Raw genomic sequence first — 17,095 nt, forward strand, 5'->3', positions numbered from 1 at the left:
ATTCCTCTTAGAAATTCAACATCGACATTTTCTTGCTTCATGGCTTCTCGTTGTGCTTCCCGGATCTGTGATGTGAGATTTGTACGGACAACTATATTAAGAGCTTTAACCCTGAGGGGTTTCTCTCGCTCCTTTCTGCTTAAAGCATCCGCCACAACATTCGCTTTGCCCGGATGGTATTGAAGTTCACAGTTATAATCGTTAAGTAGTTCCATCCAACGTCGTTGTCTCATGTTGAGCTGTTTCTGATCGAATGTGTGCTGTAAACTCTTATGGTCAGTGAAGATAGTAAATTTAGTTCCATACAGGTAGTGTCTCCACATTTTAAGTGCAAAGACAACAGCTCCTAATTCAAGGTCGTGCGTAGTGTAGTTCTGCTCATGAATCTTTAACTGTCGCGATCCATAAGCAATAACCTTATTTCGTTGCATGAGCACGCAACCCATTCCTTGACGTGAAGCATCACAATAAACAACAAAATCTTCACTTCCCTTGGGTAGAGACAATATCGGTGCAGTTGTTAACTTCTCCTTCAACAACTGAAATGTAGTTTCTTGCGGCTCTGACCACTCATACTTCTTGCCCTTATGAGTCAACGCTGTTAATGGTCGGGCAATCTTAGAGAATCCCTCGATGATTCTCCTGTAGTAACCAGCTAAACCCAAAAATTGCCGGATCTGAGTTGGCGTCTTTGGAGTTTCCCAATTCTTAACCGACTCAATCTTTGCTGGATCGACCTGTTTTCCATTGACCCCTACAACATGGCCAAGAAATTGTACCTCTGGCAACCAAAAGTCACACTTAGAGAACTTTGCATACAACTGCTCTTTTCTAAGCATGGTTAATATCGATCGTAGATGCTGTTCATGCTCTTCCTTGTTCTTGGAGTACACCAATATATCATCAATAAACACAATGATGAATTTATCTAGGTATGGCTTACACACACGGTTCATGAGGTCCATGAACACTGCTGGTGCGTTCGTCAAACCAAACGGCATCACTGTAAACTCATAATGTCCATAGCGTGTTCTAAACGCAGTCTTCGGGACATCAGCTTCTTTGACACTCATTTGGTGATACCCGGATCTTAAATCAATCTTCGAATAACAACTCGATCCTTGTAGTTGATCAAATAAGTCATCAATCCTCAGTAGCGGATACCGATTCTTGATTGTCAACTTGTTCAATTCTCTGTAGTCGATACACAACCTCATCGACCCATCTTTCTTTTTAACAAACAAAACCGGAGCTCCCCAAGGTGAAGAACTCGGTCGGATGAATCCCTTGTCTAACAACTCTTGCAATTGACTAGATAACTCTTGAAGCTCTGGGGGTGCAAGTCTGTACGGTGCGCGAGCCACCGATGCCGCTCCTGGCACTAAATCTATTTGAAACTCAACTTCTCGATGCGGTGGGAGACCAGGTAATTCCTCCGGAAAAACTTCAAGAAATTCCTTAACTATAGGAACGTCTTCGGGTCTCCTTTCATCAGGTACAATTTGGTTTACATTAGCCATAAACGCGATACATCCCTTTCTCACATATCTCTGAACTTTCAAGCAGTTAATGAGATGCAATTGTGAGCCATTCTTTTCTCCATAAATCATCATAGGTTCATCGTTATCAATAGGAATACGAATAGCCTTTAGGTCACATACCACCTCGGCTTTGTTATCAGCTAACCAGTCCATTCCAACCACAAGGTTAAAACTTCCCAGTTTAATAGGTATTACATCAATGCTAAAAGGCTTACCCTCTAATATCAAAGTACAACCGCGATAAATCTTATCGGCTCTCATCAAGCTACCATTCCCTAGTTCTATGGAATACACGTTATCTAGGGGAGAAACGGGATTTTTAACATTGTGACAGACATCCTTAGATATAAAACTTCTATCAGCACCAGAGTCAAACAAAACATAAACAGGTTGATCATTGAGTGAAAACTTACCCGTGACTAGTTTCGGATCATCACGAGCTTCCGCAGAATTGATGTTGAATGCCCTCCCTCGAGCATTCCCATTGTTGTTGTTCTTAGGACAGTCTTTCTTGAAATGACCTGGTTGTCCGCAACCAAAACAGTTCTTACCATTACCAGCATTGTTCGCATTGTTTGCAGTGTTGTTGTTGTTGAGGTTAACCTTACAATCTTTGGCCAAATGGCCAAACTTCTTGCACCGATCACAAATTAGAACATCACAGTTTCCGGTGTGATGCTTGCCACACTTTTGACATTGTGGATTTTTGCCCTTATAATCGGAGTTAGTTCCGGCGACCCCAGTGTCGTTGCGGTAAGTATCTTGCTTCTTGAATGGCTGTTGGTTAAAATTCTTATCTTGACCACCATTCCACTTCCTCTTACCATTATTGGATTTATTCTCATTCACTGTAGTACCCTTCCCTCTCTGGGCAATCTGGTCCAATAACAAACTAGCCATGTCAATAGCTTCTTGCACGTTTGCGGGTTTAGAAGTAGTGACCCCGCCTTGAATATTCTCACTTAGACCTTCGATGTACAGTTCAACCTTTCGCTTCTCAGGAGTAACCATTTCAGGACACATTAGCGCCAGCTCAAAGAACCTCTTGTTATAGGCGGTGAGATTATTGCCTACTAACTTCAATTCTCGGAACTCGCGTTCCATTTTCTTAATCTCATTCTGTGAACAATACTCCTCTATCATTCTTTGCTTCAAAGTTTCCCAAGGTAGGGCATCAGCTTGATCATGACCCAGGGATTGAGCATAGTTGTTCCACCAGGTGAGTGCACTGTCCGACAGTGTGCCCGTAGCAAAACCTACCCGGTCATTATCATTACACCCGCTGATGCGGAAAACCGACTCAAGCTTTTCAAACCAACGAGTGAGACCAACTGGTCCCTCAGTTCCGTTAAAAGGATGCGGGTTGCAACTAGTGAATGTCTTGTAAGAACATCCATTACGGCCTTGAGTGCCGTTCCCATTGGTGTTGCTAGAACCACCGCGATCATTGCCGTTGCGGCCGTTGTTAAATTCTCTCAGTAGTTCAGCTCTCTCGGCCGCAATACCTTCAGCGACCAATCTCCTGATCTGAGCAGCGGTTGATTCCTTCGAAGGCATCTTCAACACAGAAAACACACTAAGTCAGTGTCAAAACAACGCTATATGAAAATATACTAGCAACGGGTGTTGAAGACTAGTAAATAATAATAGTACAAAAAAATTTGTAAGTAGTGAGAAGTAGTGTAAGTAGTGATAGTAGTGATAGTAATGACACTAGTGGTAATAGTAGTGGCACTAGTGTTATGTAGTGATAGCAATGGTAGTAGCACTAAGTAGTAACAATGAAATCATGGCAGTATCACAAAACACAAGTATTATAATCATACAATGTTACTAAATACAGAATATTACCGCATGCAATAAAAGATAATAATCGTTAATAGCATAATCCACCATTATTATTATTACAATCCAAAAAGTAATAAACCAAATCCCAAAAGTAATAAAACCAAACAATAATCATAATGTGCTAGTAGCCCGGTTTAAACACCCGGTAAGTCTTATGTAATCAAATAAAGAAAGGACGGTGGATGAAAAAGAAAAGAAAGCTCATGGTCGGATGACCCTTCACTTCCTCTTCTGTTGGGTACGGGAGGCAGGTCCATCATTCCTCGGTCTATCACGTTCTGCCTCCAACGCAGCAACCCTGGCAGTCAAGGCTGTTATCAATCGCTCCATGTCAAAGAACCTTGCTTCGGTCTCGTACATATAAGTGTGTATGGACGTAACCCTTGAGTCCAACCTGTCGAGATCATCAGGATGGGGGTATGTCCTCGCAACATCACTCAAAGCATTAACACGATCAATTACATTCCTGTTTCGATTAGTATGAATCAGATCCAACTCATAAAGATTAACGGGATAGTTAGGCATCTGGTGTGGAGCAGGTGCTGGTGCATGAGCAGGTGCATTGGCATCAGCCACACTTGAATTGCTGCTATTTCCGGAATTCTGTGACATCTATCTCACAAGATAAGAACACATATAAAGCAGGTTAGCCAAACAAATCATGTTAGTCATAAAGTACTCATGTAATGACTAAGTCCCGGTCGTAGTCTAGACTCACTAAAGTGTCCTAATGACCAAATCAGACACACTAATGCAAGTCCTAGTTTCCCTACGAACTGTTAGCTCTGATACCATCTTTAACACCCCGCCAAATTACCATCTGACGGCGCGTTAATCAAGGTCCCACAGTTAACAGTTACGCCCTCTATATGAGACGTTTAAAGCAATCGCATTTAATTTTATTAAAAATTGACTTCAAAACATAAGTCAATAAGCTCCAAAATAGAAACACTGTTGTGATCGTAACCACAAGCCAACAATATTTAAAAAGTTACAAAAGTTTTAAATACGAAAGTAATTAATGTTCTTTAAATAATATGCTGACTCCACGGCCAGACCATGCAGCAAACACAGCGAAAGTCTACCTCTTAAGGACCTGAGAATAAAACACGCAAAAACAGGTCAACAAATAATGTTGGTGAATCTACAGGTTTAAAGTAATGTAACAGTGTCTGAAAATAGTTATCAGAAAAATAGTTTAATTTCCTTGACCACGAGATTTTACAAGTACAACTCCAAGTTGCGAAACGTTTGCATAATCTATGAGCACCTGAATACTAGCAATGACCCTAGTATAGAATCCACTATACCCGCCTTTACCTCATAAAATGTTATACACTTGTTTGAGTGTCTTAATGTTCAAAGTAAATGCACCACAGTTTTTATAGCGGGTGAGGTTGTCAACCTAACAGATCCGTCCATCTAAATTGTGCCTACACCGATGGTATTTAAAGTATTCAAGCTAGAGGCTTTTTTAACAAACTCAATATGCATATATAGTACTCGTGTCAATACAAAAGCATTTGATAATGTAAGTATAACAGCGTGTATTCTCATCCCTGGAAAACATGTAAAAAGCGGGACTGTAGACTCACCTTGAATAAAGCTCGGATTGAAAAGTGGACAAATAACTTGTATGGTTTAGTGCCGAGTAATGCAACCTAAGTATACGTATTCAGGTTGGTCAACATATATGTCTTAAGCAAATGTGGTTTCATAGTGTAAGTTGTCTTATTGCTCGACTCGACGCTTTTCAAAGTAAAAGTCAACATATAGTCAACTAGATCATGCAAGTCAAACAAAGTCAACCAAAGTCAAACCAAAAGTCAAACTTGGTCAAAGTAGTCAACTAAGGTCAACATCAGTAGGTTCATGTCAAATTTTGGTCAACATGTCAAACCTAAGTCAAACAACACGTTTTAGGTCATACATGGTCAATTTCACAATTTCAGTTTATCGTTGTGCACAAAGTTCATGTACATGTAGCAAACTTAGCATATTATCTCATAGTACAAAATTCATGCAAACATGGAAAACTCCAGATCATAAGTATACTCAAAATCGATTCCAAAAAGTCTGGTCAGGGTCTCATACGATAATTAAAAGTCAGGAATCAGAAGGGATATATTTATGGTTTGCCAAGTCAGTTTCTGACAGCGCACTGATTTCGTTTTGGCAATAACCGGAGCTAGGGACATTAAATTGATACAATACCAGTGGCCATGGTTCAAGTACAAGTTAAACTAACACATATCAAAAATCGAGCAATTTTTGTTTAGCCAATTTGTACCGACTAACCGATCTTTACTGATCTATCAGTTTTGGACAGTAACTAGACATGTCAACTTATCAAACTTATAACTCATGGTAATTAACGTTTTCAGATGTTAACATGCAAATGAAATATGTCAAGGAACATATTAAATAACATAATCCAGAAGATCAAAGCCTCAATCAATTTCTAGTCCACTCTAGGTAATTATTTCTAGCATTAAAACAGTTTCGGTACACTTTAACGTATGAATCTTCGTTTAAACATATCGGGAGCATTACAAAAGCTTTTGATGCAATTCTTAAGTCTAACATGCATGATTTTTCACAAGAATTACAGTAGTACACTTTTCATTAGCTAATTCAATAAACACATATCTCAGAGAATTCGGATTTCAATTATAAACTAGTCAAAACTTCGATTTAGCATATCTTAAGCATACGGTAACGAAATCAAGTGAAATCAAAGCCTAAAGTTAATAGTTTTTCGAAAGATAAACATCTAAACATGTTAAATGATCAGATCAAAAGTCAACTCTCATCAGATCCTTGAAATACAATTCGTTTTTCATGTAAACAATATCAATTGATCAAATTAACGACTAACAACGAGTAATAACACAATCAATTGAGCACTAGACTTGACTACACTATGTAATTGAATAAAATTAGATTTAACTAAATTGGGATCAGTGTAATTATACCTCAAAACATAATTTGTGTATACTAGCGCGTAGAGAATGACGATCGGAGCAAGATTGATCAACGAGTAAGAGCAAACAAGCAAGTTTGATGGTTGATTTGTGTGTGTGTGTGTGTGTGTGTTTGAAGTGAAGAAGAAGAGAGGGAGGAGGAATGAGCTGCACTCTTGTGGATGTATGATAGAATGAGAGTGTAATAATTGTCTAGACAATTATCTAGTTAGTCATTTAGTGCTTAAAACTAAAAGTCAACAAACATGAGCTTAAAACTAATAGTCAACACGCATGGGCCTAAAACTAATAGTCAACATGCATGGCCTACTCATGAGATCAATGATGATGATGTATGAGGTCATGGCCATGTGGCCTCAAGCTCGGATCTCGGCTCGTTTTGCGTAAAAGCTTGTACTCGTGGTCCGTTTCAAGTGTCGTTTAGTCGTACCGAAGGCCCGGAACGTTAAACCGATCGTTAAAACGCAACCAAATGTTTAATTTATTAAAAACCCAATAAATTAAATATTAAAAAAAGTTAATAATTAATAAATTAATTATTAAAATAAACCCGAGCGTTTCATTGCTCGAAAAGCAGTTATCAAAACCGTATCGTTTTTATCGTATTTCTTTATCTGAAATGTTTATTCGCATTAATATCAACCCATATTAATTATTGTAACCCTCCAAGGATCAAGTATTTATTTATTACACATAAACGCATAAAATTCAAGTAATCGTCGTTAAATTAATTAACAGAAAGTTAACGAAAGTGACGGAAAAAGCAGGGTTGTTACATAACCCACTATGTTTTCACCTACTGTTTTGTTTATAAATTTGGAATCGTTTAAATTGCAACATAAACTAATACCAACTTGGGTTACTATGTTCCTATTTTCTGAATGGGGCCGTGACAATTGATTTATCATGTGGACCGAGACCCAATTAGACTTCGGTTGAGCTGAAAAGATTAGTGGTAGCATGTGATGTTATGGTTATATTATGATAACATTAGAACTGATGAAGATGTTGATCATTAGCAAGGATACAGTGATGGTATTTGGATAGTGAATCAAAAACCTTTAAAGTTATATGGACTAAAATATTGTTGGGCTTAGACAATTTAGTTTAGGCCATTTATGTTTGTATTATAAGCCGAGATCTAGTGAGTATTCGGTTGGGCTAAAAATGATAACGTAAATGACTTAGGAAAAGGATGATGATGGAATAAATATGTGGTGACATGATTATGATTATGATAATGATACATGATGTACGATGATGCCGTTAAGTGTGATGACAAATAACGTGATGATGAAGGTGGTTATGTTGAATATGATCGTGAAGATCATGATAAGTTGATGATGAATGGCGAATATGATAGATGATTATAGATTAGATGATAAAATTGATGATAATGTGTTGAAGAAGAAGAACACGGAGAATAATGTTAAAAGAATTTAGGTACCAAATAATTCAGAAATAAAACTATAGAGTGATGGTTAAGGATGTTATCGGGTTAGCGGGACGTCGCGGGTTCAAACCCGGACTTGTGCATTTTTTTAAGGGCTACTTCCTTGAGGTAGTTTACTTATTACCCTTTATTATTATTATTATTATTATTATTATTATTATTATTATTATTATTATTATTATTATTATTATTATTATTATTATTATTATTATTATTATTATTATTATTGTTATTATTACAAAGTATTATCATTAAGTATTAAGAGTATTATTAATATTATTAATATTAACATAGGTAATATGATCATTATTATGATTACAATTATTATTATTATTATTTTGAAAACAATATAGATTATTATTATTTTCATTAACATTAGTATTAGTATCACTTTTATTATTATTAGTATTATTATTATTAATATAAGTATCATTATTAACAATATCATTTTTATTATTAGTATTATCTTTATTAATATCATTTTTATTATTAGTATTATCATTATAATAAAGTTATTATTATTATTATTATTATTATTATTATTATTATTATTATTATTATTATTATTATTATTATTATTATTATTATTTTTCAAAACTATCATTTTAACAAATAAATATTTTGTATATAAAAATATATACTATAACTATATTAATATTACATATACATTATATATTAAACCTAATAATATTGTTTACATAAATAGGTAGATATAACAAATTTGTGATTTAACAACATAAAAATAATTATATAGATATATATGTATTAGTATAACCATATGTATAAATATTAATATAAAAAGTAAATATATATATAACCTTTGAAATAACAAATATATTACTAAATTAAATAAGTAATATATATAAACTAGTTTGATTATCATTACATGTTAATTATATGTGTTAATATATATACTTGATATAGGTTCGTGAATCTGAGGTCAACCTTGCATTGTTCAGTTCCGTCGTATGCATATTTTTACTACAAATATCGTATAGTGAGTTTCATTTGCTCCCTTTTTAAATGCTTTTGCAATATATATTTTTGGAACTGAGAATAGATGCGCTTTTATAGATGTTTTACGAAATAGACACAAGTAATTGAAACTACATTATATTGTTGAATGGATCGAAGCCGAATATGCCCCTTTTAGCTTGGTAGCCTAAGAATTAGGGAACAGACCCCCTAATTGACGCGAATCCTAAAGATAGATCTATCGGGCCCAACAAGCCCCATTCTGGAATTTGGAATGCTTTAGTACTTTGAAATTATCATGTCCGATGGGTGTCCCAGAATGATGGGGATATTCTATATGCATCTTGTTTATGTCGGTTACCAGGTGTTCAATACATATGAATGATTATTTTTGTCTCTATGCATGTGACGTATTTTTATGAGAAATGGAAATGAAAATCTTGTGGTTTATTAAAATGATGAAAATGATTGATTATGATAAACTAATGAACTCACCAACCTTTTGGTTGACACTTTAAAGCATGTTTATTCTCAGGTATGAAAGAAATCTTCCGCTGTGTATTTGCTCATTTTAGATATATTACTTGGAGTCATTCCTGACATATTTCAAAAGACGTTGCATTCGAGTCGTTTAGTTCATCAAGAATATTATTAAGTCGTTTATAATTGGATATATTATGAAATGGTATGCATGCCTGTCAACTTTTGATGAAATGAAAGTTTGTCTTTTAAAAACGAATGCAATATTTGTAAAATGTATCATATAGAGGTCAAATACCTCGCGATGTAACCAAATGTAATGTATTCATCTAGATAGATTAGACGGGTCGTTATAGGTGGTATCAGAGCTAGTATAACACCATCTATGTGTGGCGGGTTAGTCGTAAAGGAGGTTCTCACGGTGTTACCTGTGACGAAGCATTGGCTCTTACTCCTTGCGATCCCTTACGAGGGTTGGCAGTAGCCGAGAGGCAGGCCCAAAAATCAGTATCTGAGGTATACTCAGTGGTCACCAGGCGGTTAGCTGGGAAGGCACTGGGTGGAACGGTGGTGTCCCCAACTATGTTATAGGTGGTATCAGAGCAGTGGTCTTAGCAAACCAGGTCTTGCATTAGTGTGTCTAACTGATAGTTGTTAGGATGCATTAGTGAGTCTGGACTTCGACCGTGTCTGCATGTCAAAAGTTTTGCTTATCATTTCTAGTCGGAAATCATCTGCTTATCATCCTTAGAAAATTACATGCTTATCATTCTTAGTCTAGACACATCTTACTGCATTGATTGCATGAATAGTGTATAGACCAAATTCATATCTTAGCGTATCTGCTAATTCATATCTAGCATATCTGTTACTGTCAACTTTGCCTGACATATTCTGTAATTCCCTCCGTAATCTACGGGATCTTTTGTGTTATACATAGGTATTCTATGTGATTAGAATATCATCCGATATCTGAAAATCATTTCATATTGAAAACCCTTTACCTAACCGTACAAGATGGAACTCGCACCACTAGTTCAAGTCCCTCAAATTCCGACATAGAGTTTCACCTAAGCTCCGGAAGCAGCGTCACCAGAATAAATCAACCAATCAGCCATCCCCAATTCATCTGATGGGTTCGTAGTCGACTTAATCAATGGAGATGCGAAGAAGTGATCCCTCCCACCAACCATATTACCCTATTGACAAAGAACCTGAAACACTTACCGGCAAACCTGTTCGAACTACCATTTTCACTCTCATTTTTCGGATAACTCTTAACAATTACTTAATATTTACTATTCTAAACCTTATACATCCACTCGTTCCAACCGCTAACCATCCTGGAGTAATAGAAGAAGTCAACGAGCTTCGCGCTCGAGTAGTGACTTTGGAAATTCTGGTGAAAAAATTACCAGCTTCAGCAACATCACCGGCACCAACAGTACCACCAGTATCAACACCAGTACCACCAACAACTCAAGTTTCAACATCACACGCCTTAACATCTCATTCTGTACCTCTAGCATAATCTGTCAAGACCCGTCCTAATCCATCCGGACGAAGTCCATATCGATTATAAACGATTCACAACAGTTGATTATATCACGAGGTACTTGACCTCTATATGATACATTTTACAAACATTGCATTCGTTTTTGAAAAGACAATCTTTCATTACATCAAGAGTTGACGGCATGCATACCATTTTATAATATATCTAACTATAATTGACTTAATAATAATCTTGATGTACTCAACGACTCGAATGCAACGACTTTTGAAAAATATCATGAATGACTCCAAGTAATATCTTTAAATTGAGCAATTTGCACAGCGGAAGACTTCTTTCATACCTGAGAATAAACATGCTTTATAGTGTCAACCAAAAGGTTGGTGAGTTCATTAGTTTAACATAAATAATCATTTCCATCATTTTAATAGACCACAAGATTTTTATTTCTCATAAATATACGTCCCATGCATAGAGATAAAAATATCATTCATATGGATTGAACACCTGGTAACCGACATTCACAAGATGCATATAAGAATATCCCCATCATTCCGGGATCCTCCATCGGACATGATATAAATTTTGAATTACTAAAGCATCCGGTACTTTGGATGGGGCTTGTTGGGCCCAATAGATCTATCTTTAGAGTTCGCGTCAATTAGGGTGTCTGTTCCCTAATTCTTAGATTACCAGACTTAATAAAAAGGGGCATATTCGATTTCGATCATTCAACCATATAATGTAGTTTCAATTACTTGTGTCTATTTCGTAAAACAGTTATAAAAGTAGCGCATGTATTCTTAGTCCCAAAAATATATATTGCAAAAGCATTTAAAAAAAGGGAACAAATGAAACTCACACATATAAATATCGTAAAACAGTTATTAAAACATTGTATGTATTCTCAGCCCAAAAATGTAATGAGTAAAAGGGATCAAATGAAACTCACCTAATGTATTTTGTAGTAAAAATACATGTGACTATATTAACAACTGAGCAATGCAGGGTTGGCCTCGGATTCACGAACCTATATCATTTGTATATTTATTAAAACGTATAATCGTGATCGAACAGTTTATATATTATTATTAATTATATAATTTTTATATCAATAACTTATTTACTTCATTATATTTTCATTTTATATATTTTTTAAATAAAAATATAAGTTTTGTTATGTTATATGAGATAAATATATTTAAATCATTCATTTGTTTAAAATGGTAATTTAGTAATACAATATAATATTTAAGATGTTAAAATAATTATAATACCAATATTAATAATAATGATAATAGTATTATTATTTCTTTTAATGATAACGTAATTGATAGTTTTTAATAATAATCTCATAATAATGATAGTACTAGTAGTTTTGAACAATTTAATAATACTGGTAATATTAATACTTAACACTTAATAACCATCTTATTACTAATTATAAACTTAATAATAATACTCTTGTTAATGATAACAATAATAAGTTTAAAATGATACTAATACTAAAAATAATGTTGTTAATACATACTGGTGTTAATAAATAACAAAATGGTAATAATATTAGTCATAGTACTTATGTTTACATAATGAATATGGTAATAATAATAATAGCTATAATACTAATAATATTCTTAATTATAACTATAATCATAATAATAATAATAATAATGTTAACTATTATTTTTAGATGACAAAAACTATAATAATAATTACATTAATATTGTTAATAATATTAATAATACTAATAATGGTTATATTACTTAAAACCATGGTAATAATAATAATGATTATAATACTAGTAATAATAATAATAACTAATGTTAATAATAATAATAACAATAATCATAATGGTAATAATAAATGATAGCCAAAAATAATAATAATAAAAGAATGAAAACTACCTTAGACTTTTCCCCAAAAAAAATTGTCTTGGACGAGGCTCGAACTAGAGACCTCCCGCTCACCCATCACTCCCCTTAACCAGTTGGGCTGCGCCCCTTTTTCCGAAATATAATAGAACCTAAACCCATTTAACCCGACATCGTTTTCTAGTTTTCACCATCTTCTTCACTATCCAACTTTAAAGCATCGATTAAAGGGTTTTGGAATTCAAACTACTCAATTCAGTTTCCCTTAACTACATATAAATAACCACTAATATGTATACATAGTTGTGCTTTTAAAAAAAACGAAAATAAAAATAAAAAATAAAAAAGATAAAACCGCTGCTGGGTTACGGTTTCAACAAAAAAAAAAAATTTTGATTTTCGATTTTGGTTGTGTTTTAGACAATTGTTATAAAACAAAACTAACTTCAAATCGTTCCTAAAATCGTTCTCAATCTTCATTTTATCTTGAATCGTAACAGCAAATACGAATTTGTTTGATGAACATCAATTTACTTTTACATCTCAAAAGTTTGACTCTAAAATTAACAATCAATAAGATGAATTAAAACTTAAAATTTTGCAGAAAGATCTTTTAAAGTATTCCTAACAAAACCACATTTTTAGTTTTTGAAATCTCATTCAATATCGAGCTTTTGATAAAAACATATGCGTTCAGTAAGAAGAAAAAAAAAATTAAATAAATAAACAATCTGTGATCTTCAATTAAATTTGAACTTCCTTACAGATTCAACGATTTGCAGGTATGATATACCATCGAGCAAGTAATGATAACAAAAATTGATTTGTGAATTGTTTGATAGTGGAAAAGAGTCGACCAAGTTTCACGAGCCAGAGAGAAAAAAAAAGAAGGAAGAGAAAGAGATGATAATGATATGAATTTTTTTTATACGCGGTATATATATATCAGTTATATATATCTGTATAATATATATTTTTTATATATTTATTAATAAGTAATATATTAATAACAATAATACAAATAATAATAATAATAATAATAATAATAATTACTAAATCTGATTTAGAGATGCTGATATATAAATATAATTTAATTATTAATAATATGATGTAACTTGTTATTAATTATAAAAGTACCAATAAATTAATAATAATAATATTGATAATAATAAAAATGATAATTTTAATATTAATCATAATGATAATTAAGATCATATTGTTACTACTAATTAATGATATTGATAATGATAACAATAACATTAATACAATTTAAAGGTATCAAATTTTTATATCTATATATTTTATTAAAGTAATAATATTCATAATACTGATATTAATATCAATTTTAATATTTATGAAAGTAGTAATAGTATAGCAACTATATTTTAATTATTTAATATTTATTAATCATATGATGTATTATATAATAACCTATTTGAATATATGTATTACAATATACATATAGTATCAATTATTTATAGATTTCATATATATATATATATATATATATATATATATATATATATTTATATATATATATATATATATATATATATATATATATATATATATATATATATATATATATATATATATATATATATATATATATATATATATATATATATATATATATAGATTCATTTAAATAACAGCTTAATTATTTTGTACCTTACATTACATTTTCAATTCAAATGATTAACTTGTATTTATTTTACTTATTTAGTTTAAATAATTAAATTGTATTTTAGTATTTCAACTACCATATATACATATATTATTAAGTATGTGTTGAAATCGTATACATATACATATATATATATATATATACACACATATTTACTTACATACAAATGTTCGTGAATCTTCGAACATGGTCAAAGGTTAACTGAATTCATTTAAACAGTTCAAGAACTATTGAGACTCTACAATACAGACTTTGCTTATCGTGTCGGAAATATATAAAGATTAAGTTTAAATTTGGTCAGAAATTCCCGGGTCATCACAGTACCTACCCGTTAAAGAAATTTTGTCCCGAAATTTGAGTGAGGTGGTCATGACTAACAATAAAAATGTTTTCATGACAACTATGAGTTGATAAATTGAGTTTTATAATTATTGACTAATATAGATAAAACGATTCGAATAGATGAAGTGTATGAATGAAGTTGTCACAACAGATTGAGATAGAGATTCAACTTTTGACATAGTTACGGTGGAAATTAGAAAATAAGGTGCATCTTAACTTTTGATGTAGTCAGGGTTGAATTTCGGAATTCAAGGGATTTAAAGAAAATCTTCTAAATCTAAAAGATTTGATTCTTCGGCGAGTAAGGAAATTAAGATCTCTATAATTAAATACGGTCATCTGCCGCGATTACTCTGTCTGATATTTCCACTATAAATTTAAGCTCTTCCGTTCCATTATTCTCACCATTCCTATACTTTCTTTCTTAGTTCATACATCCAAAAGATTGTAAAAATGCTTTGTCCAGTTCTAATCCCTAATATTTTCCTAATTATCATTCTGTCATCCTTCTTTTCAATCTTCTACCAGAAAAATCTGTTTACTTTTAATATAACCTTGGGGTGATACTATTCTTAATTATATCGTGTCTTTATATTACTATTCGTATTAATATCCACGGTTTGTAATCTCCGTGTTGTTATTGGGCTTTATATTTTCCCTTATATATCGAAGCTTTATTCTCTTAGTTTTCTCTTCCTGACTTTAAATCAAGCGAATAATGGTCCATAATTCATAAGTATGGAGCTTCGAATGAACTTAATGTTCTAAACAAGAAAGAACGTATTAGCACGATTTGATTTGTCAAATTACCAGAATCACTGAGAATAGAACTATCAAGAATATATTTTCTTGATATGTGCAGAAGTTAAGCAGAATGAAAGAGTTATGTAACATGGCACGTGATGACGTTATGGTCTGTGAATCATCACGTCCCATTAGAAACTCAACATGACTTACTGTAATATAATCACGTTGATCAAGTGTCATTATATTATACTAACTCATGCATCAATTCCCAACATTACTTCAATAACATTCAAATGATTAACTTGTATTTATTTTACTTATTTAGTTTAAACAATTAAATCGTATTTAGTATTTCAACTATCATATATACATATATTATTAAGTATGTGTTGAAATCGTATATATATATATATATATATATATATATATATATATATATATATATATATATATATATATATACATATTTACTTACAAACAAATGTTCGTGAATCTTTGGACATGGTCAAAGGTTAACTGAATTCATTTAAACAGTTCAAGAACTATTGAGACTCTACAATACAGACTTTGCTTATCGTGTCAGAAATATATAAAGATTAAGTTTAAATTTGGTCGGAAATTCCCGGGTCATCACATAATCAACGTTCTACGAATCGTTCTACATCATTTATTTTTGTTCCACATGGCGACTATGTAATTTCTAATATTTTAGAGATTATGTACTCTAGTTCTAACTGTAAATCAGATGAGTTTAATATCATATTGACTCATTAAATCCATGATTACATCTGAAGAAAATATATATGCAAGTATATTTTCATAAAGATCGTAATTAAAATTCTTCTGTACAATGATGAGAATATTTTAATGGGTAGGTAATACCCGATGAATGTTTAGATTTCACATTAATAAGTTACACTGTATTCATCAGTCATCAACAATATTACTCAAATTCGCACATATACATATCTATTCACCAACGAACAACTATTTTCATCCAAATTCAATTTCCTATTTGGATTTTGATCGATCAGAATTCAAGTCAAGATTTGACAAGTGGCATAATAAATAAAATAATGGATAAAATAAAATTTATTAGTAACCAATTAATTAACTACGTAAAATTTCTTCACCATCTTCTGATCTTAAATAAATTTAAATTCTAAGATTATATATTGGGACCATTGAACTACTAACATTGGACTACTAAACCTGGACAATTAAAAAGTGTTAAAAGAGTAGAAAATATTAATTATAACATTTTGACTTAAAATATCGTTAATAAGTTACACCTACTACAATTAAATAATTCCTCAAGTTTGCCACTTGATTTCATCTTAAATATCATTGTATCTTGACGATTACAATCTGCGTTCAAACCTTTCATGATTCTTGAAAACACCTCGATCGAGAGGATGAACCAACTGCACTTCATCTACGGGAGAAAAGATTGATGCATATAGTTATGCACCTGAAGAACTCTCGAAAACTGAGTAAACGTTTAACACATAGCTGTGCTAATTTCTTAGTGTTATTATTACCCAAAATAACTTGGTAATCCCTTTCAAAGTAGCAAATTTTGTCACAGCTCTAGCAAGTCAACTTCGACTTTTCATTTGAATTAGCCTTATTATAACCTTGATATATGCGCGTG

This window comes from Rutidosis leptorrhynchoides, chromosome 11 (genome assembly GCF_046630445.1).
Source record: "Rutidosis leptorrhynchoides isolate AG116_Rl617_1_P2 chromosome 11, CSIRO_AGI_Rlap_v1, whole genome shotgun sequence".
Classification (NCBI taxonomy): domain Eukaryota; kingdom Viridiplantae; phylum Streptophyta; class Magnoliopsida; order Asterales; family Asteraceae; genus Rutidosis; species Rutidosis leptorrhynchoides.